This window comes from Chinchilla lanigera, unplaced genomic scaffold (assembly GCF_000276665.1).
Source record: "Chinchilla lanigera isolate Chin_1 unplaced genomic scaffold, ChiLan1.0 scaffold00012, whole genome shotgun sequence".
NCBI lineage: Eukaryota > Metazoa > Chordata > Mammalia > Rodentia > Chinchillidae > Chinchilla > Chinchilla lanigera.
In genome coordinates this window covers 33,351,034-33,364,504 of record NW_004955413.1, presented here as the reverse complement: position 1 = coordinate 33,364,504, position 13,471 = coordinate 33,351,034, and the positions used below count along the sequence as shown (strand labels likewise).

The 13,471-nt window shown below is 42.6% G+C and overlaps 1 protein-coding gene and 1 long non-coding RNA gene across 7 annotated transcripts in view; one reads left to right on the top strand and one right to left on the bottom strand.

Moving 5' to 3' along the window:
* The window catches only part of Ppp6r2 (protein phosphatase 6, regulatory subunit 2), a 62,483-nt gene extending 60,857 nt beyond the window's left edge, over nucleotides 1-1,626 (bottom strand). For 5 of the 6 annotated variants that reach the window (XM_005379559.2, XM_013511407.1, XM_013511403.1 and 2 more), the window contains exon 1: nucleotides 1,568-1,626. The gene's annotated coding sequence lies outside the window, so the exon portion shown is untranslated. Of the gene's footprint in view, nucleotides 1-1,562 lie in introns of all 6 variants that reach the window. The other variant, XM_005379560.2, reaches the window with a different exon arrangement.
* Nucleotides 1-5,787, top strand: part of LOC106147933 — an 8,590-nt gene extending 2,803 nt beyond the window's left edge. Inside the window, exons 2-3 of the long non-coding RNA XR_001232969.1 lie at nucleotides 3,934-4,130; nucleotides 5,505-5,787. This is a non-coding gene — a long non-coding RNA (uncharacterized LOC106147933). The remainder of the gene's footprint in view (nucleotides 1-3,933; nucleotides 4,131-5,504) is intronic.
* Nucleotides 5,788-13,471: the final 7,684 nt, after the last annotated feature.

The following is a 13,471-nucleotide window of genomic DNA, read 5'->3' as shown; positions in this document are numbered from 1 at the left end:
CAAGTTCAAGACCAGCCTGGGCTACAAAGTGAGCTCAAGGCCACCCTGAACTGCATAGGGAGATCTTGTCTCAAAAAGGCCAAAAAAAAAAAAAAGAACCCTTTGAATAATGCCTCTCATTCATGTCCTCTATTTTTAAATCCTGGATTTTCAACTACACATTCACAATACCTTTTTATTCTAATCTATATTTTCAATCTAATTTTCTATCTCCCATCTCTGTGCTGTACTCTAGATAATTTTTTTTCTGATATATGGTCTAGTTCACTAGTCTCCATCTCTCTTTAATCTGTTTAATTCATATACTGAGTATTTAATTTCAACATTTTCTTTTGTTCCTGAATGTTCTTTTTTGCTTTGTTTTGTTTGTTTTGGTGAGACAGGGTCTTGCTATATTCCCCAGGCTGCCCTCAAACTCCTGGCCTTCCTACCTCGGCATCCTAAGTAGCTGGTATTAGAGGATATGCCACCATGATTGGCTGTGATTGGGTCATTTTGACACTTAGTTTTTGTTATTAATTCTTACTCTATTTTGCATTTCTTCAAATATTTCATACACGATTACTAAGTACTATACTTCACTGATTATTCAATATCTGCAGGCTTTGGTTATGCTAACTCTTCCTATCGGGTTGCTTGTGTGCATGTACTCTGGGTGTAAACTCAAATTTTCTTAAATTTAATCTACAGAAATCTTGAGGGCTGCCGGGGGTGGTGGCACATGCTTGTAATCCCAGCATTTGAGAGGATGAGGCAGAGTTTGAGGCCAGCCTGGGCTACAGAAGTGAGCTTAAGGCCAGCCTGAACTGCATAGCAAGACCCGGTCTCAAAAAGACCAAAAAAAAAATAATAATAAATAATTTTTTTTTCATCAAGAAGCAAAAGAGAGCGATCATAATGCTCACTGTTTTTGTTTTTCTTTTCTCTTTTGCCCTTTGGAACATTATCTTAATTTTTAATGCACCAAAATGCTCACAAGAAATTATAATTTATCCTGCACCTAACTGTATTGTAATGACAGAGCTTTTTAAGAGTATCTAGTACCTAAGAAACAAAAGTCCATCCTTTCCTTTCCACCCCCTACATGGAGGGTATATTCTAAATGGCAGCCATGATAGCACATGCCCTATTTAATGTGCTCCCTGCAAGTGAACTAGAACATGTAACTTACCACATCTGCATGACTATCCTGCCCAGTTTTTTTTTCAGTGCTGGGAATTTAACTCAGGACCTCACACATGCTAAGCAAGTGCCCTATCACTGAGCTACATTCCTGACTGTCCCCATTTTATCATTCCATGTAGATTGTACTTTGGTTTGGAGAAACCAAGCAACTTGCCCAGAGACACACAGATCCTCTCAAAGCTAGACACAAGAGAAAGAAAGAAGGCAGAAAGGAAAGGAAGGAGGGAGGGAGGGAAAAAGAGCAGAAAGAAGAGAGGCCATATGCACAGCTTCAAAACTAAGTGTTTTACTATCGTCTCTCCTTTGAACTGCCATCTATACAATATGTTTGTGTGAATTACACAATATAGCAGAATCTAATTGCAAAGGAAATTTACCTTACCTTTTGTAGAAACTTCTTGTTTAAATTTTGTATTCAGGCAAAATAGAAAAACATTTGGGTTTTTTTCTTGGAATATATCCAACTTTAAGAATTCTTTTTTCATTCAATGGAAGATTTTTAATCTCTTTACCTGAAATATAAGAGAAAAAAAAACTGAATTTCTTCTTTTACAAAGTCAGTTTTTTTTTTTTGGTTTTTCTCCAGTACAGGGAACCGAACTCACGACCTTGCGCTTGCCAGGCAGGTGCTTTTGCCGCTGAGCTAAATCCCCAGCCCCCAAAGTCAGTTTTTTTTAAGAGTAGGAAAATTGCCAGGCATGGTGGCACACACCTGTAATCCCAGCACCCAGGAGGCTGAGGCAAGATCAACAGTTCAAGCCAGCCTGGGCTACATAGTGAGACCCTGTCTCAACCCCCCACCCCAAAAAAGGGGTTGCCGCCTCAGTTTTTTTTTTTTTTTTTTCTTTTTTTTTTTTGTCTTTTTGAGACAGGGTCTCCCTATGCAGTTCATTCAGGCTGGCCTTGAGCTCACTTTGTAGCCTAAGCTGGTCTGGAACTTGATACTCCTGTCTCAGCCTCGCCTCCTGCGGTTGGGAGCATGGAGCAGGCCACCACACCTGGCTAAAACAAAACAAATTTGAGTGTGGTGGCACAAACCTATTATTCCACTCTTGGAAGCTAAGGCAGAGGGACTGCAAGTTTTAGCCCATGTTGGACAGCTTGGCAACTTTGTAAGACCCAGTCTCAAAATTTTAAAACATTTAAAATGGCTGAGGAAAAAAATAAAATAAAATAAAATAAAATGGCTGGGGATATAGCTCAGTGCAAAGAGCCCAGGCTCGATCTCAGTATACCACAGGAAAAAAAACCTCGATGTGGTGGTATACTCTACAATCCCACCATCTGAGACACTGAAACAAGAAAACTACAAATTCAAGTCCTGCCTGAACAACTTCTCCCTGTCTCAAAGACAATAAAAAATAAGCCAGGCATAGTGGCACAAACCTATAATCCCAGCACTCAGGAGGTTGCGGCAGGAGGATCACCATACATTGGAGGCCTGTCGGGCTGTACAATGAGTTCAAGGCCAGGCTGAACTACACAGTGCAACCCTGTCTTAAAAAAAAAAGCGTATTCTTTGTCAAAAGGAGAGGGTGAGGAAAAGGGACAGGGAGAAAAACAGAGTAATGGGGAAGGAGAGAGTAGGGAAAGGAGGGAGGGAAGGAATGAAGGAAAAAGGGAGAAAGGAAAAGAGGAAAGGAGGAAGGTAGACAGGGCTGAGAAAGGAACACCTAACCCTAACCTCTTCCTTAACAGGCAGAGTTGCTGGCTGCACCTGTTCTCTTGCTAGCAACCCCAAAAAAATAACCCTCTCTTATAACCTCCCTGCAGGTTGGAGCAGGACTCTCTCCTACAGCCCATGTCTACCAGCCTAAACTCTGCTATCACTGTGTATACATAGTGGTGGTGAGGTTTCCATCCCTTTCTTCTTACCATGTGCTCAGATCTCATTCTGCAGTACTGGATTATTATTTTTTTTTAATTTTTTTTTTTTTTTTTTTGGTTTTTCTCCGGTACTGGGAATCAAACTCTCAACCTTGCGCTTGCCAGGCAGGCGCTGTGCCGCTGAGCTAAATCCCCAGCCCCCAGTGCTGGATTACTGTAGAAAAGCTTTCTCCTAAGCCCTATCCCCAATTCCTTCCCTATGCAAAACAATTTCTGGGATTCCCACTCAGGAAAAAGCCACCTGTGCTCTCCCTCAGGGCATTCTGATCAGAAGAAGGGTCAGCAACAGGATCTCATTATGTAGTCCAGGCTGTCTTTGAACTCACTATGCAGCCCAGACTATCCTTGAACTTGCGGTGATCTGTCTGCCTCAGCCTCCTGAATGCTGAGATCACAGGCATGCGCCACCCTGCCCGCCTCTTTCTCCTTCTTCCATTCATCCTTTCAATTGTTGTTTTAGGTGCTGTTTTTCATTTTTGGCAGGGCAAGGGATGAAACACAGAGCCTTACACATCCTGGGAAAAGTCTCTACCTCCTCTATTTCCCCATGGATATTTCTAGGCCACCTTGTGCTTTCATTTTTTATTTTGTTGTGGTTGTTGTTTGCTTTCATTTTTTAAAAAACTCTATTTTATCTTATTTTATTTTATCTTTATTTATTTTGAGACAGGGTCTTGCTATATAGTTCAAGCTAGCCTTGAACTCAGGATGTATCCCAGGCTGGCCTTGAACTGATAGCAATCCTCCTACCTCAACCTCCCAAGTGCTAGGACTACAGGCATACACCACCATGCCCAGCGTGCCTTTCTTAAAAAAAGAAAAAAAAAAAAAAAACTCTATTTTTTTATACTTTTGCTTCAGGTTAAAATGGAATAACAGGAACCAGATTTACCTTCCCATCTACCAAAACTTAAAATATATGAAGCAATGTTTTTTCAAGATACTGGACATCTGACAATGAAGGACAGTGATCCCTGAAAGAAGGGGAACAAATAAGAGGAGCCCTGCCACTGCTCAGCTACCTGCCTGAAAAATAGCTCGGGCAAAGAGAAGCCAAGGTAATTACTGTCCCCAACAGAACTGCAGAGCATCTTCAGCTGAGCTGATTATTGCTTGTGGTAAGAAAGCCACCCAGCCAGGAAAATATCACTCAAAAAGATTTGTGGGGACTGGGAATGTAGCTCAGTGGAAAGCATTTGCCCAACATGTGCAAAGCCATGAGTTTAATCTTTAGCACTGCAGAAATAAAAAAAGATTAGAGGGAACAATCCTTAACATTCACAGGGGGCCAATGTTGGTTCCTCTTCCTCCCAGAGTGGAAAACCCTGTAATTTACAGGATACTGGACACAGTGCTCAGTCTTCCCTCAGTGGGGCAAAATTAACCTAGATAAAACATCTCCCTGGTTCCATCTAAAAATCTTAAAAGCAAGACTCCCCCAAATCTAACCATTTCCAAGTAATCAAGCCCATTTCATTTTAAACAAAAGCTGGGCATGGTGGCGCATGCCTGTAATCCCAGCACTTGGGAGGCTGAGGCAGGAGGATCATTGCGAGTTTGAGGCCAGCCTGGGCTCCAAAGTGAGCTCAAGGCCAGCGTGAACTGCATAGCTAGACCCTGTCTCAAAAAGACCAAAAAAAAAAAAAAAAAAAAAAAAAATACATCTTAGAACAAAGGTCAAGAACATTTACAGGAATACAAAAATACCCAGCATCCAGCACAATAAAATTCAATATGTGGGCAATGCACAGGCTGGGCATGGTAGCACATGCCTGTAAGTAATCCCAACACTCAGGAGGCTGAGACAGGAGGATTGTTGTGAGTTCGAGGCCAGCCTGGACTATAAAGTAAGCTCAAGGCCAGCCTGAACTGCATAGCAAGACACTGTCTCAAAAAGGCCAAAAAAAAAAAAAAATCACAGTGTCTAGGTATCCAATCAAAACTTACTAGCAAAAGAGTAGGAGGGGGCTGGGGATTTAGCTCAGTGGCACAGGGCCTGCCTGGCAAAAGCAAGGTCGTGAGTTTGATCCCTGGTACAGGAAAAAAACCAACCCCCCACCGCCCAAAAAACAGAGTAGGAAAACACAAACTATAATGAACAATAAAATCAGACAAAATCAACTCAGAAATGCACACATGTGTTAATGGACAAGGGCTTTTTTTTTTTTTGGTCTTTTTGAGACAGTGTCTTCAGTTCAGGCTGGCCTTGAACTCCCCGCGATCACGATCCTCCTGCCTCAGCCTCCCCAGTGCTGAGATTATAGGCGTGTGCCACCACACCTGGCTAAGGGGTATTTAAACCATTGTTAAAATTGCTATGAATGTACTCCATAGTTCAAAACCTTAAAAGGAAAGATTAGATATGTGAAGTAGAGACATGGAAGACATACCAGGAAACAAACAGCATCATAAAAATGCCCTTTATCCAACAGAAAGCAGACATTGCACGAGGCACAGCACACCTGTAATCCTGGTAGCTCTGGAGCTAGAGGCAGACCAGCCCGCAAAATGTATGGATATCCTATCTAAAAATAAAATATAAAAATGACTGAGAATATAGCTCAATGGTAGAGCATGCCTGGGTTCAATGTTCAGTACCAAAGAGACGTGAAGTGAAGGGAGAAGATTAAAAGAAGGCAGAAAGAGGAAAAGGGAACAAAGAGATAAAAGTTATGGAGTCTGAGTAGGTACTGGCTGGTAAGCACTTCATAAGCATTAACTCACTGAATCCTCAAACTAACATTATAAAAATACTGTTACCAGCACTCCTTTACAGACAATAAAACTAAGTCCCAAGAAAACTAAGTCCCCAGAAGATTAATTCCTTCAAGGCCCCACAGCAAATAAGATAGCCAGAACCCAAACCCATATGATCTCACACTAGTCCAAGAATCAAAGAGTTCTTCTAAGTAAACCCCTAAGAGTTTAGGCTTCTGTTGCTTCTGTTCTTTCTCTTTCCACGGAGCTACATTCCCAGTCCCCTCAAATCTGTTTTATGGCAAATAATTACTAAACTGTTTTAGTTTATGATATAAACACAATTGTTTCAAAATAACAGTTATTACTAACAGCTATTGTGGTGGTACATATCTGTAATCCCAGCACTCGGGAGGCTGAGCCAGGAGGATCATTGGGAGTTCAGGACCAGCCTGGGCTACAAAGCAAGCCCAAGGCCAGTCTGAACTGCATAATGAGATGCTATCTCAAAAAGACAAAAAAAAAAAAAGAGGGCCAGGGATATAGCTCAGCAGCACAGTGCCTGCCTGGCAAGCAAGAGGTCGAGAATTTGATTCCTAATACCAAAAACAAAACAATGTAAGATTTTAGCTGGGTGTGGTAGTGCATGCCTGTAATCCCAGCACTTGGGAAGCTGAGGCAGAAGGATCACCATAAATTCAATGCCAACCTAGGCTAACAGTGAGTTCAAGACCAAGCTGAACTATGTAGCAAAACCCTATCTCAAGAAACAAACAACATACAATTTTAGTGGGGGCACAATTCAGTCCAGAGCACTCTGATTTCCTTCTTGTCCTCCATCCCACTCCAATGAATATCCATAGAGGATCTGTCCTGTGACTGGCACACATCAAGGACTCAGTAACTATTAGCTAACTCCAGCGCTACCCCAACACAGCTCGCCTATGTGGTTGGACACTTCTGGGTCTTCAAACTTCCAAGGTAGAAATTCATAGTAAATTCCTAGTAAATTCTCAGAATGATGACTTCAACTCACAGCCTATGACGATTAATCTTTTTTGTCTGTCTGCTTTTATTTTCTTTTTGTTTCTTTAGAAAGGGTCTTGCTATGCCATTTAGGTTGGCCTTGAACTGAAAGTGATCCTCCTACTCAAGCTCCCAAATGCTGGGATTATAGCCCTTCCCCAACACGCCCACCTTATGATAGTCATTCTTTTTTCTTTTTTTCTTTTTTTTTTTTTTTTGAGACAGGGTCTCACTGTATACTTTAGACTGACCTTGAACTCACTATGTAGCCCAAGCTGACCTCGAACTCACAGAGATCCTCCTGCCTCAGCCTCCCAAGTGCTGGGATTACAGGCATGTGCCACCATATCTGGCTGATGGTTATTCTTGATTGTTAATTTTACTTGCTTGAGAGATGCCTAGGAGCTTAGTAAAGCACACTTCTGCATGTGTCTGAATGGATCATAGGGGCAGAACATTGGGGATTATATCTGATCTTTGGCCCCTATTTTGGGGGGTATTGGAAATTGAACCCAGGGCCTTTACACTGGAGCTACATTCCCAGTCAAACATATATCCTCCTGGCTGTAACATACGATAAAATGAAAAGTGAAAACCTTCCATGTGCTCACCATTTGGAACTATGCAGTTCTCTAAGGACAGAGCTGGCAACTCTCCTCACTAAGGACAGAGCTGCCCAGCATGGTCAGGACACTCTTTCATCACTGATTATAAAGGCCCTGACCCCTACTCTTCCCTCCTGGAGCCAAAACTCCAAGCACCCAGCAACCCATAAGGCACACACTGGCATAGAGACAAGCTGGATAAAAAAACTTTGCCCACCAGAGAGAAGCGTATCAAAAAGTACCAGGAAGGCCCTGAAGGAATGACCACAGCTGACATCCACACAAGATGCACAAGAGAACTAAGAGCCAAGTAACTGACCTGAGAGTTATACCAGCCACAAGGAAATGAAGTAATGATCATAGCTAGCTTTTGCACAGGTCTTACCATAAGGGCACAGTATGAGCCTGGTCACTCAAAAGCTTAGCAAAGGCCAGGTGTAGTGGCAGACACTTGTAATCCCAGCACTTGGGAGGCTGAGGCAGGTGAATTTGAGACCAGCCTGGGCTACATAAGCGAGTTCAAGGCCAGCATGCAGTACATAGTGAGACCCTGTCTCAAAAAATAAATAAATAAAAGTTTGGCACAATTCCATGTTGTAGGTCATATACTGCAACCTCAATTCATAAGCAAAAATTAGAAGCCTCAGTAATTGTGCAGCCAACCCAAGGCCACCCTTGACCTTCATCATTCCTTTTACATTCCCTTTGGTAACTCCTTTTTTTCCCCCTATGTTGACTAAGCCAGAATTTGGCTATCATATGGAGACAGAGAATACAGATTACACCACTGACTAACCTGGAGTGTAAATTCTCAAGTCTCTATGCCTCAGTTTCCTCTACTATGATATAGGTGATAACACTGTATACCTCAAAAGGTAATGCAACTATTAAATAAGAAAACCCACACACATTATCCAATACTGGCCTGCCGAATAGTAAATATTCAAAAAATGTTAGCAATTTTTTTTTTTGTTTGTTTGTTTTTGTTTTTCTCCGGTACCGGGAACAGAACTCACGACCTTGCGCTAATGTTAGCAATTGTTGTCACGAGGGTAGGGGCTGAAATTATGGGAGAGTGTTGCTCAGAGAACGCTTCCATGAGGAAACCTAGCTTGAGTTTTACTCATTTTAAATTAATGACCACCTCGCCTGGCAAGCGCAAGGTCCTGAATTTGATTCCTGGTACCAAAAAAAAAAAAAAAATTAATGACCACAAACCCTAAGTGAACATTAAATACAGTCTAGCAATCCTACTCTGTTACTCTAGGGATCTAGTTTCCCTCTCTTAAAGACAACTGTGAAGACTAAAGTAAGAAAATCACAAGTTCAAGGCCAGCCTAAAATATAGTGAGACCCTGTCTCACAAAAACAAAAAGCTGCGCATGGTAGCACAAATGGGAGGCTGAGGCAAGAGGATTCCAAGCTTGAGTCCAGCCTGGGCAACACTACCTGATCTCAAAATAAATAAATAAAAATTTAAAAATAACATGGGGCATTCAATTCCTGGTAACAAAACCAAATAATAATAATAATAATATAATAATAGTAACATGGGGTAGCATATCAATGAAACATATCTGAGCCAAGTGTGGTGGCACACACCCATAATCCCAACACTTGAGGCTGAGAAGAAGGACTGCCATGAATGAGTTCAAGGCCAGCCTGGGTTTCATAGGGAGTTCAAGGCTAGCCTGAATTAGTGAGTGAAACCCTGTCTCAAAAAAAAAAAAAAAAAAAAATCTGAAACTCCAGAAAAGTCTGCACATATATGTTAAATTAGTTTATAACAAAAAGGTTGAAAGTGGTGGTGCACACTTGTAATCCCAGCACTAAGGAGGCTGAGGCAAGAGGATCACTATGTGTTAAAAGCCAGCCTGCACTACATTGTAAGACCCTGTCTCAAAAAAAAAAAAAAAAAGTATACCAAAGGCTCCGATACAATTTAATGGAAAAAACAATCTTTTCAACAAATGATGTTGAATTGTACATCCATAAATGGAAAAAAATGTATCCTGACACCATCGAGACAACATGCCTGTGATCCCAGCACTTAGGAGGCTGAGGCAGGAGGACTGCTATAAGTTCGAACCCAGACTGGACTACACAGGGAGTTAAAGCCAGCCTGGGGGGCTGGGGATTTAGCTCAGAGGCACAGCACCTGCCTGGCAAGCACAAGGTAATAAGTTTGATTCCCAGTACTGGAAGAAAACAAAAAAAAACAAAACAAAACAAAATAAAGCCAGCCTGAATGATATACTGAGACCCTATCTTAAAAGAACAACAACAACAAAAAAGAAAACCAGGAAAAAGCACACATATACAATCCCTTTCCTCTCCTCCCACCCCCTCACTATATACGCATATATATACACACACATGACCACATTACAAAGGACTTGTAATCACAATCCATCTCTTAACTCTTTAAACACTAAAAACACAATCCAATCAAGCATGGTGGTATACACCTGTAATCCCAGCACTCTAGGAGGCTAAAGCAGGAGGATTGTAAATTCAAACCCAGCACGAGCAACGTAGCAACTCAGTGAGATCCTGCTTCAAAATTTTCAAAACATTTTGAGCCAAGTACGGTGGCACACACCTGTAAGCCTAGCACTCAAGAGGTTCTGGCAGAAGGACAGCCTCAAATTCAAGGTGATGGGCCAAGGATATAGCTCAGCGGCACAGCACCTGCCTGGCAAGCACAAGGTCATGAGTTCAATTCCTGGTACCAAAAAAAAAAAAAAAAAAAAAAAAATTCAAGGTCAGCCTGGGGTACATACTAAGTTCAGGGCTAGCCTGGACTGTATAAGAAGGGTAGTCTAAAGGCTCTGGGCTCAATCCCCAGCACTAGGGGAGGGGGCAATCTAATAAACAGTGGGGAAATTACTTGAAGGACACTTCACAAAAGATATACAGGCAAAGCCAGGCATGGGGGCGCATGCTTGTAATCCCAGCACTCAGGAGGCTGAGGCAGGAAGATCTTTGCGAGTTCAAGACCAGCCTGGGCTACAAAGTGAGCTCAAGGCCAGCCTGAACTGCATAGCAAGACCCTGTCTCAAAAAGGCAAAAAAAAAAAAAAAAAAAAAAAAAAAAAAAAGAAAAAGAAAAAAAAGATATACAGGCAAGGCTGGACATGGTAGTGCATACCTATAACCCCAGCATCAGGAGGTTGAAGCAGAGATTTCGAAGTCTGACCCAAGCTGGACTACACAGTCCATACTAACCCTCTCAAAAATAACAAAAATATGCAAACAGCCAATAAGTACATGAAAACTTCATCATCCACATTTGTCAAATACACATTAAAATCACAGTTAAAATAACACTAGCCGGGTGAGGTGACATGTTCCTGTAATCCCAGCACTCAGAAGACTAAGGGTGAAGGACTGTCTCAAATTTAGGCCAGCCTAAACTACATAGTGAGCCCTTGTCTCCAAAAAAAAAAAAAAAAACCTTGAGAAGAAAATAAGACTAGAGCTGGGGCTATATCTCAGTGATAGTGTGATTACCTAGCACACACAGGGAGGCTCTGGGTTTGATCCCCAGCATCAAGAAAAACAAAATGAGTAACACTGAAGCCAAGCAAGACATAGTGGTGCTCACCTAAAATCTCATCTACTTGGGATGTTGAAGCAGAAAGATCGTAAATTGAAAGCTTGCTTAGGCAACGTGAGGCCCTGTCTCAAAATAAAAATGGTTGAGTACATAGTTCAGTGGTAGGGCTGGGGATTTAGCTCAGCAGCACAGCTACTGCCTGGCAAGCGCAAGGTTGTGAATTCAATTCCTACTACCGGAAGAAAAAAAAAAGAAAACAGTTCAGTGCTAGAGCACTTGCCTAGCGTGCAGTATATATGCAAATTAATGAGACCCTGACTCAAAATAAAAAATAAAAAGGGCTAGGGATATAACTCAGTACAAAGGTCCTAGGTTCAATCCCTAGTACCCAGGCTAGTCTCAAACTCACAGCAATCCTCCTGCCTCAGCCTCCCGGTGCTGGGTGTTGGGATTACAGGCGTGCACCCAGCTTCCAGTACCTTTTAAAAAAGAAAGAAAAGGAAGAAAGTAAGTAAGTACACCTTAATTCCTGTAATTCCACAATATGGGAGGCTGAAGTAGGAGGATCACTTCAAGGAAGGCCAGCCTGGGCTACATAGTGAGTTCAAGGCCAGCATGAATTACATAGCAAGACCTTGTCTCAAAACAAACAAACAAGTAAACAAAAAAAAAGTGCCTGGGCCTGTATTTCTCCATAAAGTTTTACTATAGCACATAGATCACATACATACACAACTCACAAGTGCCTGATAGTAATCATCTATTATTATTATCCAAAAATTTAAAATAATAAAAGGGGGCACAGTTAAGAGTCAAAATGCTTGGGGTACAAGTCCTGGATCTATTATTTGTAGTATACCTCAGTCTTTTCACCTGTGAAACATAGAAATTACAGCTCCTGTATTCTAGGGTTGATGTGAAGATTAAATGATTCACAAAAAGCATAATAAATTCTCAAAACAATCTATACAAAAAGCATAATAAATTCTCAACACAACAGCATATAACTGTGATGGCTCATCCCTGTAATCCCAGCACTCAAGAGGCTAAGGCAGGAGGACCACTGTAAGTTTGAGGCCAGCCTGGGCTATAAAATGAGTTTGGGGCCAGCCTGAAGTGCATAGTGAAACCCTGTCTCAAAAAGACAAAAAAAAAAAAAAAAGTGAACAGATGAATGTAGGTGATGACAGGGGCACTGAGAAGCCATGAGCATGTAGGGGAGAATGGGAGAGGGAAAGTGGAAGAATAGCAGGCTGGTCAGTGACACAGGGACAAGATGGATAGAAAGAATAGTGATAAGTGGGGGTTTTGCAGTAAGAGTGGAACTAGTTGGTCACAGGGCAAGTGATCAGTATAGCAAACTGGAAGCAGTAATAAGTGAGTGGCAGACTGAAAGGACACAAAATAGCAGGTAGAAGGACCATAAAGACAGCCTAGTAAGTTGCTAGGAAGATGACAAGTATGAAGGAAGAGACGATGGGGATGGAAGAAGGAATGAGACAGTTAGGGATAAGGAGATATGCCAGAGAATGTGAAAAATGACTGCTGACATCTGGAGCATTAATGTGGGACATGATAGAAAGAGGAATCAGGAAGCCGGGAGTGGTGGTGCATGCCTATAAGTAATCCCAGCACTGAGGAGGCTGAGGCAGGAGGATCACTGCTAGTTCCAGACCAGCACAGGCTACAAAGTGAGCTCAAGGCCAGCCTGAACTGAATAGCGAGACCCTGGCTCAAAAAAACAAAAAAGAGGAATCAGTGGTTGGATAAGACGACTGGACACTGAGAGAAAAATGTCTCACACTAACACAAAGGAGAAAAGCAAGGGAGCCGGGCGTGGTGGCACACGCCTGTAATCCCAGCACTAGGGAGGCTGAGGCAGGAGGATCGTTGTGAGTTCGAGACCAGCCTGGGCTACAAAGGGAGCTCAAGGCCAGCCTGAACTGCATAGCGAGACCCTGTCTCAAAAACAAAAACAAAAAGCAATGGAGTACAATGATAGGTGGGATGACAAACAGTAGAGTGGCATGAGTATATAACATAAAAGTGAAGGAGGGAACACTATGGAGTGGACACTTCTAGGGGCAAGCACTGACATCAGGGGGCCTGCTCCACCCTGCCACTGACAGTAAAGAGTGGAGGGACCTTCAGGCATGGAGCAGACACTTAGGCTAGTGACTGACACAGAGGCCCCTGACAGGCTGGGAAAGCACTGACAGCAGGACACTGCCAGAGACCACTGACAAGCATGAAGGGTGTCACTGACAGGTGGGGAAATCACTGATAGCTAGGACTGATCAGGTGGGCACTGGTGGGGGTGCAGCCCACCCCAGAGGGAAGTGGCCTTGACTTAGGGGACTTTGGCAGGCAGGGAGAAACGGAAGGCAACACTGAGAAACAGGATGCTGATTGTGATGGGAGGCCACTGGCTAACTGACAAGAAAGTGACAGGAGGCTGACAGGGTTGCTGGTGACAAGGGGAGTTGACAGGGAGATGCCAACAGACTGCTGAC